The 25,499-nt window shown below is 28.5% G+C and overlaps 1 protein-coding gene across 1 annotated transcript in view; it reads right to left on the bottom strand.

The window, feature by feature from the left end:
* Positions 1-24,962, bottom strand: part of LOC111631087 (LARGE xylosyl- and glucuronyltransferase 1-like) — a 124,120-nt gene extending 99,158 nt beyond the window's left edge. Inside the window, exon 1 of the mRNA XM_023375278.1 lies at positions 24,701-24,962. The gene's annotated coding sequence lies outside the window, so the exon portion shown is untranslated. The remainder of the gene's footprint in view (positions 1-24,700) is intronic.
* Positions 24,963-25,499: the final 537 nt, after the last annotated feature.

Genomic DNA, 25,499 nt, shown 5'->3' with positions numbered 1-25,499 from the left:
ATAAATATTCAGATGAGAGAGTGACGACGATCCCATTATTTATGACGAAATAAATCCTTTATAATGCAATGATGATGAGCTTCTGGCAACTCTATCATCACATTATAAAAGATCTATATAAAGGGTATATTAATGTGTGCATTTTAGGATACAAAATTATATTTTTTGGCACACTTTAAGTAACAAATGGTGCTTACTATTTAAATATGAGATAATTTTCTCTCTTAATATGTTATTTTCATTTATTATTATTATTTTTTTGTATAGAAATTTATTAGTTCAATTCTAAATATCTAGATTATACAAGGATAATCCTACAATAAATTAAAAACCGAACTAATGACGTACAAATTTTACAATTTATAATTAATATAGACATTTAAAATTTATTTTACGAATATTGTATATATTTCCAGAAATGGCTACATATATCTTACAAATTTATTGATCAAAATCGTATTTTGATCAATAAATTTGTATTTGTATAAATAAATTCGTGATAAATTACTTCCTTAAAGCCTGTCCGTAAATCTGTGGGCAGCAACTGTTCAGGTATACCTGAACAGTGTGCCTGTTCGGTATACCTGTGGTTGACAGAACTGTCAGTTCCCCCTGTCCACAAGTTAAGGTATACCGAACAGGCGCGCTTGTTCAGGTATGCAAATATGTGTATACCTGACTTTATAGCATACAAATTTTTGTTTTAAAATAAATCATAAAGATGCTGCATTTTACGATACAAAATTATATTTTATGGCACACTTTAAGTAACAAATGATGATCCTGTGCAAAAAGATTTTGAACAAGATACGTCAAGAAACTTTTTATTATAAATTTTATCTAGAAATCATGTTTCCATCATAAAATTTTATTTAAAAATTTATCCATCTTAATTTTTTAAGGTTAAAAACATGGGCTATCTTAGATATAATTTCGTTATACAACGAGAAGATAACAGAATTTTGGTAAATAATACTCATTAATTATATCAAAAGTGGAGAAAAATGGCTGGAGATAAATTGACATCTTTGTTTTCTTTCATTAATTTAATGATAATACTGAAAAATAAAAGAAAATAATTTAATATATATTTAGGCTATATTAACGTTTTAAAATTTGAATCTTAGAATCGCACTTCAGAATTATGATTTCGATAATGACATCACTAATTACATGGCCCGTATAAGCGCCGTAAATTTCGAATTTATGCTAACAAACACTACATAAATCTCCGCATAATTCTGAATATGGTGATTGAAAATTCTGTTATAAATAATTAATCAAAACATAGCTTCATATATACATTTTAATACATCCAATTTGATATATATATATAAAGGAATAAGCATCAAAGAAAGTCATATATCCAATCAGAATCAAAATTTCATCTAGGCACTTGGTCTAAATTCTGTATCTCCAGCAAACCGGAAGTGCCGCCATGATTTGTCACGCTCTTCGAAGATTTAATCCATGATTTCAGCACATTTTTATTCAAAGTATGTCGTAATCTGCACATATCTGTTAAATATTTTCCTAATTAATTTCGTGTTTATAGTTACTTGAGACGAAAACGATTCCTATTCAGGAAGATAATGGTGGCGATCAGTTTCCTTTAAAAATTTACTTTCTTAATATTTTAATTAAAATCGTTACATTATATAAATTTTTTTATCCCAAGTATCCGTCTCGCGCATAACCAATTGACGCAATTAATTTTAAATTCTTGAACACGGGGACTGTCCTTAAATTACGTAACGCACATGTGGGTGGATGGGTAAGCAGATAATCGTTAAGATGCCTTACAACGGAGATGGAGTGGTTACAAAATCGTTACGTAATGCTAGGGTCTCACAACACTTAGGTAGCAGAATGATTTGTTTCCGAAGAGTTTCATAGTGAACCGTATTGCTTATGTCACTGCGTTATTTGAACCGTTCGGTACCCCTGCTGCGTATTATTCCTTGGTACAATTAAGAATGTGTGTTACGTAAATTTTGAGGGTGAGTGTTACAAGGAATGAGATGGTAGTTGAAAGTATAAAAATAACGTTACATATGGACGATATTTATGGATTGATTCCTGTAGATTTCTAAAGAACTCATGGATTGATTCCTTTATATTTCTAAACAAACATTATAATTATTTACCTGTAGCAAAAACAAATACACTCCACAATGAAACACAAAAGGAATTTAATTCAGATTATATCACGTATATATTAGCAGCGAGATTAAGCTGCGGGCTTAATAGTACTTAATATTGCATTATTTATTACTAAATAAAACACATTGTAAAGTATTAGAGTTCTTAATATGAAATAGAATGAAGCAAAAAACTTTATTTTTCTCTTTCCTTTTTTTAAAATTAGATTTCTTTCCAGATTATTTAACTTCTTTCTAGAATTGTTAGAAAATAAGAGAGTCAATAAAATGTTTTCATTTTACTTCCTCTTCTATTTGTCTTTCCTTTATTTACTCTTTTATGTCTCATATATTACAGTCTTATGAATGTTTTCGATTCAATTAGTGCGTGATATTAGTTCTTATAATAGTCTGTTAGCTAAAATGTTAGCGGGCACAAAAGATTTTTCAAACATTTCGATGACAGAACTGTATTCTTGTTCCAAAAATAATAATGTTCGTTATTATCGAAGCAAGAATATGGAAAATGAAATGTTATTTCCCATAGGAGAATAATGCTGAAAGATTTCATTAAGTATTGAATTTACAACTTGAAAATCTTCAAGTAAAACGTTATATTCGCTTCAAACAGAGCAACTACGAGTCAAACACTTGAGAAATAAGAATTTACTACTGTTTTTCATGTCATTAGCGAATTTTTAATTCCACATTTATATTAATCGAAATCATTATTAAGGAACTATAATACAATGTAATAATTTAGGCCTATTCTTCTTTATTAAACATACTTTCATAATGAAACATAATCACTTAAATTATTCACTATCTTGAAGTAAATTGCGCCCATCAGTGCCCGAGTGGATAAAACCACAGAACAATGGTAATTGGTCGTGGGTTCGCACCTGGCCAATGGTGGAATTTTCCGGTTTTCTTCACGTTAGTAACACTTAAATAGGGGTCAGTTTCCCATAAAAGTTCTCCTGGAGGCCATTCCCACAACAGATCGCCCACCTGTCGCGTTGCCATGTAAACCTTTGTAACCAAATAAACCTTGAAGCAAATTACAATAAATGCTAATAATACACATTAGCTTTAATTTTTACCTTAATTTAATTGTTTATTTTAAGACTACGAATTACTTTATATTATTATTTGAATGCATTACATGACATAGGCCTACATTAATATATTTTAAAAATAATTTTTTAACAACACAAAAAATAATACAAATGCTCGTTTATGCATTAATACATTTTTAAATTTATTTATAAAATTACCATAAAAACCTTCGGTTTAAAAATTCATGAATAATTTGTTAATTTCCTGTTTCTTATCACGTCGGCCGATCACTATACACTGTGATTAGTCCTCTTAATTATAAGTGGAGTAAACTCTTGGGAAAAACTGCAGCCAGTGATATATCTTAAGAAACTGAAAGTTTCTCAGAAAACATTCTTATCGAGTTTTTAATTTATGCTTAAAAATCTGATTCATTATAACCTACGTAAGTCGTCGAATGACACCACGTCAATACTTTTTCAGAAAATTCTAATCCTAATGATTATTTTTCTTAAAAGACTGATCATATACGATATAATTTCTCAAAATATGAATAATTTTATCCATCTACAGTTAAGTTCTTCAATCTCCAGTATATGTTCTGATGCATTCAAACGATTTTCAAAATGTGCAAAACTAAATCAGTGACCAAGTGGATAATACCACCGAACACTGAGCTGGTCGTGGGTTCGCATCGAACACTAATAGTTTGTCGCGGGAAAATTCCACGTGAAATTTTCAGGATTTTCTTCACATTTAAAGGCTTAAACAGTGGGCAGTTCTCCATTAAAAGTCCTCCCGGGAAACATCCCCACGACAGATCGCCCACGTGTCGCATTGCCGAAAATAATTAATCCATGCAAGATTTTAGGGAATATAGATTGTAATGCCATAATCCTGATTACGGTAAACCGTCATCGAACCAACTACATGGAAGGTTTAGTTAATCGATTCAATAAGTGTAAAAGTCTTATTACTGTAGCTAAACATACAACGTAAACTGGCAAAATTTTAGCGGTTCACAAATAATATTTTTCATTTATCTAAAAATCTAAATTTGGTCATTCCTAAGTGATTTAAGCCTACCAGCGACCGAGTAGATAAAACCACCGAACACTGGTAGTTGGTCGTGGGTTCGCGCCTGGCCAACGGCTGTCCACGTAGTTTTCCGGGTTTTCTTCACGTTATCTAAATAGGGGCCAATTTTCCATAAAAGACATTCCGGGAGGAATCCCCTCTCGACCGATCGCCCACGTGTCGCGTTGCCTTACACAAAAAAACGTAAACAGTTGTATTGTGGATCAATTTTTTCAAATCTAAGTGCATACATAACGGCCAAAATCGAGTCTAAACCTTAAGTCAACCAATTTCTTTTATATTAATGCCTTATAACTCCTATAAAAATTCCGGCAAAGATATTTGAAAGTATCGAAACACAAGGAAAACAACTACTGTTACATTTACCAGTATACTAAAGATTTTATCATTTAAATACGTGTAAAACGCATTGACATATCACCTAATAATATCAAAAAGATTTTAAGAATCTAATATATTTCTTCTTGCAATAAAAAAAAAAATTATTATATACTAGCAGAAATTTATAACATTAACCCGACAATTTCCAAAATACAGAAGTATTCTTGGTTTAAAAAATTCTATTTTTCAGTGTTTATGGTATAAAAAGAATAAAATTACATTTCTTTTAATTTACAATAATTACGGTAAATCTGATAAAATAATAATTTTATTTATTTTTACTTTATTACAAGCGGATCAATTCAAAATATAAACTAGTTGTATATTATTGTAACATCGTCACAATGCCAAGCTACAATTTTTAATCATATTTTAATTTAAAAAACCCACGTAACATCCGGTCCAGACCGGAAGTTAGACTATATAGTGAATCGGAGACTACTGTCTGGTCTCGATTTTCATCTAACTCCGTTCTCGAGATTAACGAAGGACGGACAACAGACGTACGATGAAATTCCATAAAAACGTACAAATTATCATTTATCATAATAAATATATGCTATCATTACACTAAATAATTAATTTCTCGTGAACAATGGCTTTATATAATTCGAATCTTTCGCTCTTAGAATCTCTAATATTCTATAACCCAATTATAACGCGCAGAAATTAATAAATTACAGTTAATTTTACATATTAAGCTTGAGTTACTAAGAAATGCTTTCGAAATTTCATTTAAATGAAAATTTTATCATCATCATCAATCTTGAGCCTAACTGTGAATTTATCACCATTTCTATAATTTCCTCTACAGTATGTAAATTATACAACACTTAGATATTAGAAAACAAAGAAAAAAATATTCGCATTTTCCTCACTTAAAATTTGAATAAATAAAAACAAATTCGGTGGACAAATTACCATATATCATTTTTGACTAACGAAAATATATATCAGCCATGCAAATTAATAAGAAACCAATAAATATTTATAGAAATAATTCTAATTTGTAGCATGGTATTATGTGTCTGCTTTCATATATTTTCGGCGGATCTTTACAAAAAAAAAAAATTAAATTGTAATAATTTTTAAACGAACAGATAATTCGTCAATCTGAATTTATCAATTAAAAATGAATTAATGAAACATAGTTAATATGAACCTTAAAAACACGTAAATCATAATTTAACTTCTAAAAGTTAATACAGAAAAAAACTATCTCAAAAGTTTATGTATACATACATAGACCCGAAAGTCAATTAACCGTTGTAAATACTAAACCGCTGCCTTACTGCTTACAAACTATTTATTTTATAAAAGAAAATGACGCTCTAAACTCGGTTTACGATTCATGTTCATTGTAAACCTGGATACACACTAATCAAAGAGCGGTTAACTGCCTCTTGGGCAAAGTTTATATACAGTACAGTACATGTGTACGTGTGTACGCGTCTCCGCACTCAGACGTAGAAATATACAGAGCATTTTTGTTTTTATTATGTAACCACTCACCAGTCTAATAAACAAATTCTACATAATATCTCCTCGATTTAGCAGATCTTTATTCAGTGGCTTTAAGATTTAACGAATCAATTTTCTAGAATTGTACGCGTTTCCGTGACTAAATGATAGATTATTATATGCAAATTACATATAATGTTCCGCAATTATGTAATACGCATAATATATTTCCATACAACAGCAATAACATTCAAAGCAAACGAACAATAATATACTGTAATTATAAACGCTCACACATTGTACATTTATAATCGTGCATTTCTAGATATTTCATTTATTTTTATTTTAATTGATAATTAGTAATCATTTTGTATGCAATATTTCGAGATATCATATTCACTATTTGCAATGTGCCATATGCTACTCGTCCCATTTTTATTTTTTATTTCAGAATTACAATTTATTGAATTTTTAACATAGATTTTTTTATTTATTCAAAATAATAATGCATTAATTTAATTATTCATATGGTTTAAAAATCAGAAACAAGCTCATAAATTTCGTAAACAAAGAATAATTTTTATATTGAGAGGCGTAAAAACTCCACTTTCGCTAACAAATAAATTTTATATACATAAATACAGACTTAATTTTTTAAAAACATGTACAAGTTAATAATTAAAGTCGTAAAATTTAATATAAGAAACCCGATCGGACATAAGTTACATCTGATGATTCATAATGGATCAAGTAAAGAAAGATTTTAGAATAAAACCATTAAAAATAGTTTGATTATAAATACTTCTATTGATGAATGAAATTACACCATCGCTTCTTATTCCAGAGAATCAAAAAGAATGAGAAATGTGATCAATGCAAGTCATCTTGCAATTTTTGTTATTTCAGTAGCATGAACTAAATAGAAGTCATGAAGGTTACAGGAAAGAAAGAAAAAAAAACAGATAACGACAAATGTAATTATAATACTTCAATTCGGAATTATGTTTTTGCTACTAATTCCCAAGAAAAAAATTTATTTATTTATTTCCTTGGGAATTACTTGGAGAAAAAACACACCTTAAAGCTGTAAATAGTTTATTATTTATGATTCAGTTATTCGTAACTTTATTAATAATTTACATTATAAAATCACCTTTTACTAAATTAAATATTTATACTATTAGTTAAATAAACATTAACATCTTAATAAAGTCTAATCAATTAATATGGATATTTTTGCTTGCAAAAGTGAATGGTTCTTACTCCAATTCTGTCGTAATTTATTGTTGGGGAAAGGTTACGGACGGCAAAGTTATAACATTATCTGTAAATTAAATATTTATTAAATACCTAATAAATGTTTAACATAACATTCGGAATACAATTAAAGTAAGCTGTAAATTTTTGATAAGATAAAATTTAAGTATAGAAGAAGATAAATTATTCCTTGTCATCTAGATTCGGCTTCAACTGTAGGTAGCATCGAAAATAAAGTAGCCTTAATATATAATACAATATACTATATATTCATCTGACTAGATATATATAAATGGAATTTTTATATCTTCCATTTTTGGACTGCAAAATTTTCAAACTGCAAACAGGTTCCCACTCTCATTCTTCCTTAGTTAAATGGAAATCGGGACCAGATATGGAAAGCTTAGACTCTGATTAACTATACACAAACATCCGGTCTGGACCGGAACTCACGTCATTTTTAAAACAAAATTTGGTTAAAAATTGCAGCCCGGATTGCAACGATGTCACAATACTAAACGATTTTTCCACCACTTAGTTAAGTACGAACGATGAAATATTAAAATGAAAATTGATACAAAAATGTAAATATTTACATTATATCAATTATATAACTGATAAATTATATAGTAACTTCTTAAAAAGAATTAAATAACAAGTATTGAAAGCAGTAGAAATTTTGAATGCTGATTTTTTGGGGCATCCTGTATTTTCTACAAACCTACTTATTTTCATAGTGCTGAAGTCAAAACTTAATTCTAGAATAAACTAGATAAATTTTAACAAAGTTTTTGAATTTGCTTCCAAAAATTTATTCTTGATTATCAAACTTCATCATACTATATTATTAGTAGAAATTTTTCTCAATTTTAAAATTAGATTAACGAATACGTCGATGCTATTCGTGCAAACAGCCGGATCGACACTAATATTAACTGTAAATTTAGACTTCACGGCACAGATGCTTAATTAAAAGTAAAATTTGCAGAGAATTAAATATAAACATGAAACGACGAAACAAATCATACATTTTGCATTAATGAGAATGAGAAATGATCTATTTACATTCTATTTCTTAAATGAGAAATCGCGAATTTTTCTTAATATTCTGAGAGAAACATATACAGTATTTATGTGTGTATATATACACATACATACATACATACTGTATATTTTTCTCTCAGAATAACTGATTAATTTATATATATAAATTATATACATATATAAATTTATTATATACATTTGTAACGTAAAATTTTATACCAGTGAGAACGAAATTCTGAAAAATTATACAACCATGATGGCCAAACTGGGGAATTTCTTACCATGGATTCTTATCAAGGATATATGGTATCATTACCCTTAATATACAATATATACATTATATAGGTTAAGGTAAGTGGTGATATTAGAAATATTTAACAAAGGGTTCGCTAACAGAAAATTTTTCCTTTCGCTCAAATGATGCATTAGCAACATTAGCGCAAAAACTGACCTTAAGATAACCCTATAAATAAAAAAGATGCGTTCGCAAAATTAAGTCAGTTAAAATTTAACATTTTTTATGCCAGAACTATATATATAGGCTATATACACATACATACATACATTTATAAATAATAAAAAAGTGTGTTCAAAATGGTTTATTTTGTACATATTTTATTACGAAACGTGTTCCGCAGCCATCTTGGATTTTCTCGCGCGCGAGATTGTGGGATCTCTCTTATGCTGGATCTAGTTTCAAGAACTCTCTTGAGTCGACCGCGGTTGAACCTCGTTTCAGTCGAGATTGAAACGGTCGAGGGAGGTCGCACCAAGGCGAACGGGGTATAAGGCTCTAGTTTAGTAGTGTTATAGAGTATAATACGTATATTTTAATATATTTTTTAAAAGAAGCAAAACCACTGAGAAATGTTACGTGTGATTAACAAGGTTCGGAAAAATTTGAAAATGTTAACAACGGGTTCGACCTAACCTGTGCGAACCCGCTGAATATCACCACTGTATAAGGTTACATATAAAATTCCGTTTCAATATTACATACGGTGACGAAATTTGGTCACCTCTGCTATATAGTATCCTCGCTTGCAAATTTGATGAACTAACGTAATAACACTTAAAATTTACGTACAATATATTGCAATATACTGTATTTTATACGCAGTATTGTGTAATGTACTACACGCAACGTTTAAACTATGCAAATTATAATATATTTATGAAATAAATGGAAGGAAACTTTTCAAGTCATAAACATCTCTTCAGATCTGAATTTCTTACCATGGATTTTTTGCAAACAATATTTCAATTTAAAATATTATTTAGGACTATATGATTATTATTCATAAATGCTTTGAAACTTATTCTTCGACATTTAAAATTATTATTAAACATAATGTTGATCTACAACTGAATAAAAGCTAAAGAAATCAAGAATTTCGAGCAAATTGCATGCACACATTGAATGTAATACAAAAGATTTTTGTTTTTAAGCAGTTTCTACATCTTGATAAAAGTATGATTAAACAAAATTCAAAATGTTTTACAATGTTCATTGTAAAACATTTTTAATTTTGTATCAATGTTCATTGTAAAACTAAAAGATTTATTCAATATAGTATGTGGTTCTACACAACACTACTTGCATTAAGAAGGGGATAATTTTACAAAATATTATTTCTCAACTAAGATAAACATTTGTAATGTTCAATTTACCATGCAAAATAATAATAATAATAATCTTATTCAAAAATTACTTATCACTTTAATTTCGTCAAAGATTTCTTACTGAACTTTCACGTTTGTTGTACAGTAAATGTCAATCTTTAACAGTTAATTGCCGGTAATAAAAATAAATAAAACATTTCCCGCCAAATTCGCCGTCTTCGGACAGAAAATATTGTCCAAATACGGCAAGATCATTTTATAATTTACTTCTAGTGTTAAAAATATATTCCCTGTTGTTCATTTGCAACTATAAATCGACAAAAAGAAAAAGGGAAAAAAAATCCACGAAAAAAGTAATTTTAAGGCATCAAAAATAGTTAGATCATTAAAAGCATTTGTCACATTTTTTCCAAAACATCTAAAAAATTCGATTCGATTAGAAGATAATGGAACAAAGGCTATAAAACAGTACTTAACAATAAATTATATAAGATACCCCTCCATATCGATAACGCCAAGTTATATTGAATTATAGAAACGAGATTTCTCGCAATTTAAGAATATATTAAGACACGTCAAAAATATTCCATTCNATCCCATTATTTATGACGAAATAAATCCTTTATAATGCAATGATGATGAGCTTCTGGCAACTCTATCATCACATTATAAAAGATCTATATAAAGGGTATATTAATGTGTGCATTTTAGGATACAAAATTATATTTTTTGGCACACTTTAAGTAACAAATGATGATCCTGTGCAAAAAGATTTTGAACAAGATACGTCAAGAAACTTTTTATTATAAATTTTATCTAGAAATCATGTTTCCATCATAAAATTTTATTTAAAAATTTATCCATCTTAATTTTTTAAGGTTAAAAACATGGGCTATCTTAGATATAATTTCGTTATACAACGAGAAGATAACAGAATTTTGGTAAATAATACTCATTAATTATATCAAAAGTGGAGAAAAATGGCTGGAGATAAATTGACATCTTTGTTTTCTTTCATTAATTTAATGATAATACTGAAAAATAAAAGAAAATAATTTAATATATATTTAGGCTATATTAACGTTTTAAAATTTGAATCTTAGAATCGCACTTCAGAATTATGATTTCGATAATGACATCACTAATTACATGGCCCGTATAAGCGCCGTAAATTTCGAATTTATGCTAACAAACACTACATAAATCTCCGCATAATTCTGAATATGGTGATTGAAAATTCTGTTATAAATAATTAATCAAAACATAGCTTCATATATACATTTTAATACATCCAATTTGATATATATATATAAAGGAATAAGCATCAAAGAAAGTCATATATCCAATCAGAATCAAAATTTCATCTAGGCACTTGGTCTAAATTCTGTATCTCCAGCAAACCGGAAGTGCCGCCATGATTTGTCACGCTCTTCGAAGATTTAATCCATGATTTCAGCACATTTTTATTCAAAGTATGTCGTAATCTGCACATATCTGTTAAATATTTTCCTAATTAATTTCGTGTTTATAGTTACTTGAGACGAAAACGATTCCTATTCAGGAAGATAATGGTGGCGATCAGTTTCCTTTAAAAATTTACTTTCTTAATATTTTAATTAAAATCGTTACATTATATAAATTTTTTTATCCCAAGTATCCGTCTCGCGCATAACCAATTGACGCAATTAATTTTAAATTCTTAAACACGGGGACTGTCCTTAAATTACGTAACGCACATGTGGGTGGATGGGTAAGCAGATAATCGTTAAGATGCCTTACAACGGAGATGGAGTGGTTACAAAATCGTTACGTAATGCTAGGGTCTCACAACACTTAGGTAGCAGAATGATTTGTTTCCGAAGAGTTTCATAGTGAACCGTATTGCTTATGTCACTGCGTTATTTGAACCGTTCGGTACCCCTGCTGCGTATTATTCCTTGGTACAATTAAGAATGTGTGTTACGTAAATTTTGAGGGTGAGTGTTACAAGGAATGAGATGGTAGTTGAAAGTATAAAAATAACGTTACATATGGACGATATTTATGGATTGATTCCTGTAGATTTCTAAAGAACTCATGGATTGATTCCTTTATATTTCTAAACAAACATTATAATTATTTACCTGTAGCAAAAACAAATACACTCCACAATGAAACACAAAAGGAATTTAATTCAGATTATATCACGTATATATTAGCAGCGAGATTAAGCTGCGGGCTTAATAGTACTTAATATTGCATTATTTATTACTAAATAAAACACATTGTAAAGTATTAGAGTTCTTAATATGAAATAGAATGAAGCAAAAAACTTTATTTTTCTCTTTCCTTTTTTTAAAATTAGATTTCTTTCCAGATTATTTAACTTCTTTCTAGAATTGTTAGAAAATAAGAGAGTCAATAAAATGTTTTCATTTTACTTCCTCTTCTATTTGTCTTTCCTTTATTTACTCTTTTATGTCTCATATATTACAGTCTTATGAATGTTTTCGATTCAATTAGTGCGTGATATTAGTTCTTATAATAGTCTGTTAGCTAAAATGTTAGCGGGCACAAAAGATTTTTCAAACATTTCGATGACAGAACTGTATTCTTGTTCCAAAAATAATAATGTTCGTTATTATCGAAGCAAGAATATGGAAAATGAAATGTTATTTCCCATAGCAGAATAATGCTGAAAGATTTCATTAAGTATTGAATTTACAACTTGAAAATCTTCAAGTAAAACGTTATATTCGCTTCAAACAGAGCAACTACGAGTCAAACACTTGAGAAATAAGAATTTACTACTGTTTTTCATGTCATTAGCGAATTTTTAATTCCACATTTATATTAATCGAAATCATTATTAAGGAACTATAATACAATGTAATAATTTAGGCCTATTCTTCTTTATTAAACATACTTTCATAATGAAACATAATCACTTAAATTATTCACTATCTTGAAGTAAATTGCGCCCATCAGTGCCCGAGTGGATAAAACCACAGAACAATGGTAATTGGTCGTGGGTTCGCACCTGGCCAATGGTGGAATTTTCCGGTTTTCTTCACGTTAGTAACACTTAAATAGGGGTCAGTTTCCCATAAAAGTTCTCCTGGAGGCCATTCCCACAACAGATCGCCCACCTGTCGCGTTGCCATGTAAACCTTTGTAACCAAATAAACCTTGAAGCAAATTACAATAAATGCTAATAATACACATTAGCTTTAATTTTTACCTTAATTTAATTGTTTATTTTAAGACTACGAATTACTTTATATTATTATTTGAATGCATTACATGACATAGGCCTACATAAATATATTTTAAAAATAATTTTTTAACAACACAAAAAATAATACAAATGCTCGTTTATGCATTAATACATTTTTAAATTTATTTATAAAATTACCATAAAAACCTTCGGTTTAAAAATTCATGAATAATTTGTTAATTTCCTGTTTCTTATCACGTCGGCCGATCACTATACACTGTGATTAGTCCTCTTAATTATAAGTGGAGTAAACTCTTGGGAAAAACTGCAGCCAGTGATATATCTTAAGAAACTGAAAGTTTCTCAGAAAACATTCTTATCGAGTTTTTAATTTATGCTTAAAAATCTGATTCATTATAACCTACGTAAGTCGTCGAATGACACCACGTCAATACTTTTTCAGAAAATTCTAATCCTAATGATTATTTTTCTTAAAAGACTGATCATATACGATATAATTTCTCAAAATATGAATAATTTTATCCATCTACAGTTAAGTTCTTCAATCTCCAGTATATGTTCTGATGCATTCAAACGATTTTCAAAATGTGCAAAACTAAATCAGTGACCAAGTGGATAATACCACCGAACACTGAGCTGGTCGTGGGTTCGCATCGAACACTAATAGTTTGTCGCGGGAAAATTCCACGTGAAATTTTCAGGATTTTCTTCACATTTAAAGGCTTAAACAGTGGGCAGTTCTCCATTAAAAGTCCTCCCGGGAAACATCCCCACGACAGATCGCCCACGTGTCGCATTGCCGAAAATAATTAATCCATGCAAGATTTTAGGGAATATAGATTGTAATGCCATAATCCTGATTACGGTAAACCGTCATCGAACCAACTACATGGAAGGTTTAGTTAATCGATTCAATAAGTGTAAAAGTCTTATTACTGTAGCTAAACATACAACGTAAACTGGCAAAATTTTAGCGGTTCACAAATAATATTTTTCATTTATCTAAAAATCTAAATTTGGTCATTCCTAAGTGATTTAAGCCTACCAGCGACCGAGTAGATAAAACCACCGAACACTGGTAGTTGGTCGTGGGTTCGCGCCTGGCCAACGGCTGTCCACGTAGTTTTCCGGGTTTTCTTCACGTTATCTAAATAGGGGCCAATTTTCCATAAAAGACATTCCGGGAGGAATCCCCTCTCGACCGATCGCCCACGTGTCGCGTTGCCTTACACAAAAAAACGTAAACAGTTGTATTGTGGATCAATTTTTTCAAATCTAAGTGCATACATAACGGCCAAAATCGAGTCTAAACCTTAAGTCAACCAATTTCTTTTATATTAATGCCTTATAACTCCTATAAAAATTCCGGCAAAGATATTTGAAAGTATCGAAACACAAGGAAAACAACTACTGTTACATTTACCAGTATACTAAAGATTTTATCATTTAAATACGTGTAAAACGCATTGACATATCACCTAATAATATCAAAAAGATTTTAAGAATCTAATATATTTCTTCTTGCAATAAAAAAAAAAATTATTATATACTAGCAGAAATTTATAACATTAACCCGACAATTTCCAAAATACAGAAGTATTCTTGGTTTAAAAAATTCTATTTTTCAGTGTTTATGGTATAAAAAGAATAAAATTACATTTCTTTTAATTTACAATAATTACGGTAAATCTGATAAAATAATAATTTTATTTATTTTTACTTTATTACAAGCGGATCAATTCAAAATATAAACTAGTTGTATATTATTGTAACATCGTCACAATGCCAAGCTACAATTTTTAATCATATTTTAATTTAAAAAACCCACGTAACATCCGGTCCAGACCGGAAGTTAGACTATATAGTGAATCGGAGACTACTGTCTGGTCTCGATTTTCATCTAACTCAGTTCTCGAGATTAACGAAGGACGGACAACAGACGTACGATGAAATTCCATAAAAACGTACAAATTATCATTTATCATAATAAATATATGCTATCATTACACTAAATAATTAATTTCTCGTGAACAATGGCTTTATATAATTCGAATCTTTCGCTCTTAGAATCTCTAATATTCTATAACCCAATTATAACGCGCAGAAATTAATAAATTACAGTTAATTTTACATATTAAGCTTGAGTTACTAAGAAATGCTTTCGAAATTTCATTTAAATGAAAATTTTATCATCATCATCAATCTTGAGCCTAACTGTGAATTTATCACCATTTCTATAATTTCCTCTACAGTATGTAAATTATACAACACTTAGATATTAGAAAACAAAGAAAAAAATATTCGCATTTTCCTCACTTAAAATTTGAATAAATAAAAACAAATTCGGTGGACAAATTACCATATATCATTTTTGACTAACGAAAATATATATCAGCCATGCAAATTAATAAGAAACCAATAAATATTTATAGAAATAATTCTAATTTGTAGCATGGTATTATGTGTCTGCTTTCATATATTTTCGGCGGATCTTTACAAAAAAAAAAAATTAAATTGTAATAATTTTTAAACGAACAGATAATTCGTCAATCTGAATTTATCAATTAAAAATGAATTAATGAAACATAGCTAATATGAACCTTAAAAACACGTAAATCATAATTTAACTTCTAAAAGTTAATACAGAAAAAAACTATCTCAAAAGTTTATGTATACATACATAGACCCGAAAGTCAATTAACCGTTGTAAATACTAAACCGCTGCCTTACTGCTTACAAACTATTTATTTTATAAAAGAAAATGACGCTCTAAACTCGGTTTACGATTCATGTTCATTGTAAACCTGGATACACACTAATCAAAGAGCGGTTAACTGCCTCTTGGGCAAAGTTTATATACAGTACAGTACATGTGTACGTGTGTACGCGTCTCCGCACTCAGACGTAGAAATATACAGAGCATTTTTGTTTTTATTATGTAACCACTCACCAGTCTAATAAACAAATTCTACATAATATCTCCTCGATTTAGCAGATCTTTATTCAGTGGCTTTAAGATTTAACGAATCAATTTTCTAGAATTGTACGCGTTTCCGTGACTAAATGATAGATTATTATATGCAAATTACATATAATGTTCCGCAATTATGTAATACGCATAATATATTTCCATACAACAGCAATAACATTCAAAGCAAACGAACAATAATATACTGTAATTATAAACGCTCACACATTGTACATTTATAATCGTGCATTTCTAGATATTTCATTTATTTTTATTTTAATTGATAATTAGTAATCATTTTGTATGCAATATTTCGAGATATCATATTCACTATTTGCAATGTGCCATATGCTACTCGTCCCATTTTTATTTTTTATTTCAGAATTACAATTTATTGAATTTTTAACATAGATTTTTTTTATTTATTCAAAATAATAATGCATTAATTTAATTATTCATATGGTTTAAAAATCAGAAACAAGCTCATAAATTTCGTAAACAAAGAATAATTTTTATATTGAGAGGCGTAAAAACTCCACTTTCGCTAACAAATAAATTTTATATACATAAATACAGACTTAATTTTTTAAAAACATGTACAAGTTAATAATTAAAGTCGTAAAATTTAATATAAGAAACCCGATCGGACATAAGTTACATCTGATGATTCATAATGGATCAAGTAAAGAAAGATTTTAGAATAAAACCATTAAAAATAGTTTGATTATAAATACTTCTATTGATGAATGAAATTACACCATCGCTTCTTATTCCAGAGAATCAAAAAGAATGAGAAATGTGATCAATGCAANAAGTTACATCTGATGATTCATAATGGATCAAGTAAAGAAAGATTTTAGAATAAAACCATTAAAAATAGTTTGATTATAAATACTTCTATTGATGAATGAAATTACACCATCGCTTCTTATTCCAGAGAATCAAAAAGAATGAGAAATGTGATCAATGCAAGTCATCTTGCAATTTTTGTTATTTCAGTAGCATGAACTAAATAGAAGTCATAAAGGTTACAGGAAAGAAAGAAAGAAAATAAAAACAGATAACGACAAATGTAATTATAATACTTCAATTCGGAATTATGTTTTTGCTACTAATTCCCAAGAATAAAAAATTTATTTATTTATTTCCTTGGGAATTACTTGGGGAAAAAACACACCTTAAAGCTGTAAATAGTTTATTATTTATGATTCAGTTATTCGTAACTTTATTAATAATTTACATTATAAAATCACCTTTTACTAAATTAAATATTTATACTATTAGTTAAATAAACATTAACATCTTAATAAAGTCTAATCAATTAATATGGATATTTTTGCTTGCAAAAGTGAATGGTTCTTACTCCAATTCTGTCGTAATTTATTGTTGGGGAAAGGTTACGGACGGCAAAGTTATAACATTATCTGTAAATTAAATATTTATTAAATACCTAATAAATGTTTAACATAACATTCGGAATACAATTAAAGTAAGCTGTAAATTTTTGATAAGATAAAATTTAAGTATAGAAGAAGATAAATTATTCCTTGTCATCTAGATTCGGCTTCAACTGTAGGTAGCATCGAAAATAAAGTAGCCTTAATATATAATACAATATACTATATATTCATCTGACTAGATATATATAAATGGAATTTTTATATCTTCCATTTTTGGATTGCAAAATTTTCAAACTGCAAACAGGTTCCCACTCTCATTCTTCCTTAGTTAAATGGAAATCGGGACCAGATATGGAAAGCTTAGACTCTGATTAACTATACACAAACATCCGGTCTGGACCGGAACTCACGTCATTTTTAAAACAAAATTTGGTTAAAAATTGCAGCCCGGATTGCAACGATGTCACAATACTAAACGATTTTTCCACCACTTAGTTAAGTACGAACGATGAAATATTAAAATGAAAATTGATACAAAAATGTAAATATTTACATTATATCAATTATATAACTGATAAATTATATAGTAACTTCTTAAAAAGAATTAAATAACAAGTATTGAAAGCAGTAGAAATTTTGAATGCTGATTTTTTGGGGCATCCTGTATTTTCTACAAACCTACTTATTTTCATAGTGCTGAAGTCAAAACTTAATTCTAGAATAAACTAGATAAATTTTAACAAAGTTTTTGAATTTGCTTCCAAAAATTTATTCTTGATTATCAAACTTCATCATACTATATTATTAGTAGAAATTTTTCTCAATTTTAAAATTAGATTAACGAATACGTCGATGCTATTCGTGCAAACAGCCGGATCGACACTAATATTAACTGTAAATTTAGACTTCACGGCACAGATGCTTAATTAAAAGTAAAATTTGCAGAGAATTAAATATAAACATGAAACGACGAAACAAATCATACATTTTGCATTAATGAGAATGAGAAATGATCTATTTACATTCTATTTCTTAAATGAGAAATCGCGAATTTTTCTTAATATTCTGAGAGAAACATATACAGTATTTATGTGTGTATATATACACATACATACATACATACATACTGTATATTTTTCTCTCAGAATAACTGATTAATTTATATATATAAATTATATACATATATAAATTTATTATATACATTTGTAACGTAAAATTTTATACCAGTGAGAACGAAATTCTGAAAAATTATACAACCATGATGGCCAAACTGGGGAATTTCTTACCATGGATTCTTATCAAGGATATATGGTATCATTACCCTTAATATACAATATATACATTATATAGGTTAAGGTAAGTGGTGATATTAGAAATATTTAACAAAGGGTTCGCTAACAGAAAATTTTTCCTTTCGCTCAAATGATGCATTAGCAACATTAGCGCAAAAACTGACCTTAAGATAACCCTATAAATAAAAAAGATGCGTTCGCAAAATTAAGTCAGTTAAAATTTAACATTTTTTATGCCAGAACTATATATATAGGCTATATACACATACATACATACATTTATAAATAATAAAAAAGTGTGTTCAAAATGGTTTATTTTGTACATATTTTATTACGAAACGTGTTCCGCAGCCATCTTGGATTTTCTCGCGCGCGAGATTGTGGGATCTCTCTTATGCTGGATCTAGTTTCAAGAACTCTCTTGAGTCGACCGCGGTTGAACCTCGTTTCAGTCGAGATTGAAACGGTCGAGGGAGGTCGCACCAAGGCGAACGGGGTATAAGGCTCTAGTTTAGTAGTGTTATAGAGTATAATACGTATATTTTAATATATTTTTTAAAAGAAGCAAAACCACTGAGAAATGTTACGTGTGATTAACAAGGTTCGGAAAAATTTGAAAATGTTAACAACGGGTTCGACCTAACCTGTGCGAACCCGCTGAATATCACCACTGTATAAGGTTACATATAAAATTCCGTTTCAATATTACATACGGTGACGAAATTTGGTCACCTCTGCTATATAGTATCCTCGCTTGCAAATTTGATGAACTAACGTAATAACACTTAAAATTTACGTACAATATATTGCAATATACTGTATTTTATACGCAGTATTGTGTAATGTACTACACGCAACGTTTAAACTATGCAAATTATAATATATTTATGAAATAAATGGAAGGAAACTTTTCAAGTCATAAACATCTCTTCAGATCTGAATTTCTTACCATGGGTTTTTTGCAAACAATATTTCAATTTAAAATATTATTTAGGACTATATGATTATTATTCATAAATACTTTGAAACTTATTCTTCGACATTTAAAATTATTATTAAACATAATGTTGATCTACAACTGAATAAAAGCTAAAGAAATCAAGAATTTCGAGCAAATTGCATGCACACATTGAATGTAATACAAAAGATTTTTGTTTTTTAACAGTTTCTACATCTTGATAAAAGTATGATTAAACAAAATTCAAAATGTTTTACAATGTTCATTGTAAAACATTTTTAATTTTGTATCAATGTTCATTGTAAAACTAAAAGATTTATTCAATATAGTATGTGGTTCTACACAACACTACTTGCATTAAGAAGGGGATAATTTTACAAAATATTATTTCTCAACTAAGATAAACATTTGTAATGTTCAATTTACCATGCAAAATAATAATAATAATAATCTTATTCAAAAATTACTTATCATTTTAATTTCGTCAAAGATTTCTTACTGAACTTTCACGTTTGTTGTACAGTAAATGTCAATCTTTAACAGTTAATTGCCGGTAATAAAAATAAATAAAACATTTCCCGCCAAATTCGCCGTCTTCGGACAGAAAATATTGTCCAAATACGGCAAGATCATTTTATAATTTACTTCTAGTGTTAAAAATATATTCCCTGTTGTTCATTTGCAACTATAAATCGACAAAAAGAAAAAGGGAAAAAAAATCCACGAAAAAAGTAATTTTAAGGCATCAAAAATAGTTAGATCATTAAAAGCATTTGTCACATTTTTTCCAAAACATCTAAAAAATTCGATTCGATTAGAAGATAATGGAACAAAGGCTATAAAACAGTACTTAACAATAAATTATATAAGATACCCCTCCATATCGATAACGCCAAGTTATATTGAATTATAGAAACGAGATTTCTCGCAATTTAAGAATATATTAAGACACGTCAAAAATATTCCATTCGATTTAATTTATAAATATAATTATTCAATTTATTGAACAAAATTTCTCTTGAAAGAAACAAGACTACAGCCAAGTTTAATTAGTTTTAATTCATTTAATTTTCATATCAATTAATCCGGAATCTTGGCCTCATAGGATATCACACAATTTTCTAGAAAAACAAGAATTATCCCACGAAACTGCCTCAGAATAAACTTCTAAAAGTCTTCATAAATTTCTCCTCAAAATTCCTCAAACTGAAAAATTTACCTTTCAGTTTGAGGAATTTTGAGGAAAAATTTATTTTAATTTTATTTATTAGAATAAATACAGCAATATAAAATCTACTTATAAAAGTGTGAATTACTGTGCAATTCACACTTCTATTTAGATTTTATTAGAAAAAAATGGCGCATTTATTAATTAATCTAACGCATTATCATCGCTGCATTATGGAATCAAATAAATTTCGCTGATGAAAATATATTATTCGATGACAACTATGAATAAATAAATCTACCATTTACTCAATTTATATTAAATTATTTCTATATTAATAAATTTTAACTAATGATATAGATTAAAACATTTTTGGTCGATATTACTAAATTTAGACAATATTTATGCAGTTCGATGATATAATCTGTTTCTGAGAAAATCGTTATACTTATTTTATTATTTTGTAAATTTTAATAAGTATAATAAAAATAGTCTGTAAAGATTTATAAATTTAGAAACTATATATAATAAATTCTATTATTAATCACATACTATATTAAAATTTATAAATTTTCATTAATTATTAATTTATTAACATTACAACATATAAAGTTTATTATAACACAAGGAACTGGTAGATATATATATTTAAACTAATTACTAAAAGTTTATTTTAAAAAAAATCAATTTTTGTGATAATTACTTCAAGTTATACATTTAAATCTATACTTTGGGTGTTGTATGTGTGGTGTGTTGTGTGAGATATAACTCAATATAACTTAAAAACTAATTATGACACAAGACTTAAATTATATTTTTAGTTTGCAAGCATGCAGACAAATCAGGCAAATTGATAAACATCAAAAACTGAAATATAATTACAAACAGAAGCACAATAAACTACACAAGTTTAACAGACACAACAAAGATTTATTTGTAAACGAATCGTGTTTAAATAAAGTTTTCTACTGGAAATAAAATTTATGGATAAACCCTAAATCTAAAAAAAAAGTAATTTCATAATTCATTTCAATCCAACAAATGTTTTATATAATCTTTATCATTTACTAATGTAAAATAGCTTACATCACAAAAATACAATGTATACACAAGGATATTCTGCAGCCAAAATAATATTTTTAATGCACCCGTGTATTTATATTTTAATAACTGTAACACGATATTATTTAGATAAAATCTTATCACAGACAAAATAAGAAGAAAAAAAAACATCATTGTTAAGTTTTAAGATCATTCGTTAAATAGAGCACATTTAAATATAGAAGGTCAACGTCAACATATCATTTCCGGGTTTCTTTCAATCGAAAACAAGTGATCTAACCGAACGAGTAATCAGACCGTAAAGGAAAAAATTATATCCCCGTTTATACCTTGCTCCATTTTAAAAAGAAATAATATAAGCAAGCGGATAAGATCGACTTTACGAGACTATATAAGGCCATGAGAAATTCGAATAATATTTCTGAATTTTTGCTGAAGGGAAAAACACAAAGTCCAAAAACACGACCGAATACAAGCAAGACCATCTGTAACAACAAACGATTCATTCAGCTGTGACTCTTTCGACACTGCAGCATTATTGCTTGGGAATGGGTATATTGTGTAACGAGAACAAATTAGAAATGCAACGTGATAAATATGATTTGGCACGAATTATAAAAACAAAACTACAATCGCTAATCGCTCTGTGTTGAAATATTCATCAATACAATACTTTATCTATTTGTAGCGACAGAAGCTTAAAAGGATTACTAAATTAATTATGTTATAAATAAAATATTTACCTCTACAAATTCATCAAAAATAATATATTTAATCCGTTATTTTGTGTTATAGAATACACAACCGCACAGTTAATTACAACAACAAAAAAAAAAACATTTCTTATCGAACTTATAATAGAAGACAAAAAAAATTATTATATATTAATATTTCCCTGGTATCAATGATTGACAAATACAGAAAATAAATCTTAATAAATTCAAAATTTGTACAGTCGACTGTCATGTAATCTAATGAACAATTCACATTGAAAAGATGAAGTACAAAACATGTGATCATAAATCTTTCAACTACATTAAGCTATATTACCGAGCAAAAATTTAGAATTCAAGCACGCGGCTTTGAATACGTGATACTGTCAGACTTTCCCATGAGTAAATTTCTAGTATTATTTGAAAACTTTTCATAAAGATAAAAATAACTTATTAGTCTCTATTTACAAAAATATAATAAAGAAAAAATATATTTAATATAGTTCTGGAATCACTGATAAATTTATAGAGCAAGAGCCATTCCAGTACTGTTCAAACAACAGATCTAAGTCATGAACTTTATGAGCTAAACACTTCATTTTTTAATTATTAAAAATGTATAATTGGATATTTCATAATAAGAAATTTAAATATAGTGAAAATTTTGGAGAGAATTTCACATGGAAAATTATGGGTAGAATTTAAGAAACACTAAAAACAGAAACTTTTGTCTGTTAGACAGAAACATGAAAATTTCTGTTGGACAGAAACTTTTAAGAGAATTTTAATGTGAAATAAGTTTAAGTTAAGAAACACTGAAAATAAGTTTTTTCCAGCTGTAACTGATGTGTATATGAAAAATACTTATTTTAGTTGTTATAAATGTATTAATGATTAACTGATGATTCGACAATTCAGAGCTAACTTCTGAATAATTTATGAAAACACCACCTGTCAGAATCGAAGCAACCACGGTATATACGATATGTAAACAAGAAGGAATAACTTTTTTTTTCCTTCACTTGCTGCATAAATGTATTCGGTATATGTTGATGTAAAGAATGGCGAAAGACTAAAAGTAAATGACGACAATTAGGAAGAATCGAGCGAAAATAAATGGCCAAAAACGTAATGATTCGAAAAACGACACGCCCTGTAACGTAATTACGAAAAGTTGGTTACGTATCAAGATAGTTTTCCATTGACTATCTAGTATATGCTAATGTACTTAAATCTTTATTCAGATTGAGAAGAATCAAAAAAGAAAATGATGCCATTTAAACACATTATCTGACACGGGGTATAATTTTCAGAAAAGAGAGATGAGCTTTTAATTACTCGACTACACAGCAAAACTATTCCTCAAAAATTCGAAATTTTTTAAAATTTCGTCCACGTTCCGAAGTTCAAAAGTGTAAAGGATCAATTATAACAATACAATATTAACGTAACACCTACAATTTCTATTGTTTTCGTTTACAGTTCGAAACTACTTCATTTTAACGCAGAATTTTATTAAATTATAGCATTACATCGAATTAATTGTCTTTAACGAGCGTATTTTTTAATACAAAACAGCAAAGTTTCTCGCATATAGTACAGTAAAGTACACGGGATTAACGACTCCTATTGTTACTCACCCCGATTTTACGTAAAACCGGGTCTTCCCCGCTTATAAAAACCAGCTCGGACGAGGGGGAAAATGTTAAATAAATTCCATAATCGGCATATTTAAACGAAAAGCTCGATGAAATTGGCAGAAAAACAAACAAACAAAAAAAAAACAAATCTCGATCTTTAGTAAAACACAACCCCTAAGCTAAGCCTAATATTAGGCATAACAATAAGAGAACCTTACCGTTTTGTAATGAAATGGATGGTAAATTATCCTTTCAATTATTATTTATATTCATAAGTGATTGTCTCTGTTCGGTTGTAAATTGAAGAAAAGCTCGATTACGACTGAAATCTCTAATACAAATTCCTCTTCCTCTGTCTCAATGGCTACTGACTTGTTCCGGTAAGAACCCGGATATGGTAGGCACCATTCCTTTTATCGAGGGGTGTGAGCCGTTTCACTGCCTGCCAGCAGCTTTTAAAGAGAAATGTCCTCAACAAACTCATCTGACAAGTTAAGAGTTTTGTATAAGCTCAAATCTAGTCTACAACGGTTAAAGTTTAATAAACATTAAAATTGTGTACGGTGTTATGTGTTATATTTAGTTATGATGTATCGATTGTAACTAATTTTACGTATAAAGTGTATTAAGAATGACTAATTATAATGTAAAATATATTAAAAATAACTATTTTAACAGTAAAATCTGTCCGAAATGGAACCTCAGTAAAACGGAAGCCTGTCTAAACAGGAAAATCTTCGGAACGGAGCGATTCTCTGTGTTAAGGAAATAAAAAAAAACAAACAACTTGTGTAAAACGGAAGAATACAGTAAAACCTGCGTAAACCGGAATTACCTGATACCGAATATTTTTCCGGTTTATGAAAGTTTACTGTGCTTTAAATATAATTAATTTTACTTGTATAATTATTAATTTTAAATATATATATATATTTAAAGTAACTTAATTTATTACACGTTCATACAACAAATAACGAGAATAACTAATTGGAAGAGCAGCTTAGTTTATAAATAATT

Source organism: Centruroides sculpturatus, unplaced genomic scaffold (assembly GCF_000671375.1).
Source record: "Centruroides sculpturatus isolate CEXI.00-Female unplaced genomic scaffold, Cexi_2.0 scaffold671, whole genome shotgun sequence".
NCBI classification, from domain to species: Eukaryota; Metazoa; Arthropoda; class Arachnida; order Scorpiones; family Buthidae; genus Centruroides; species Centruroides sculpturatus.
Note: the sequence above shows the minus strand (reverse complement) of the source record. Positions and strands in the feature narration are given on the sequence as shown.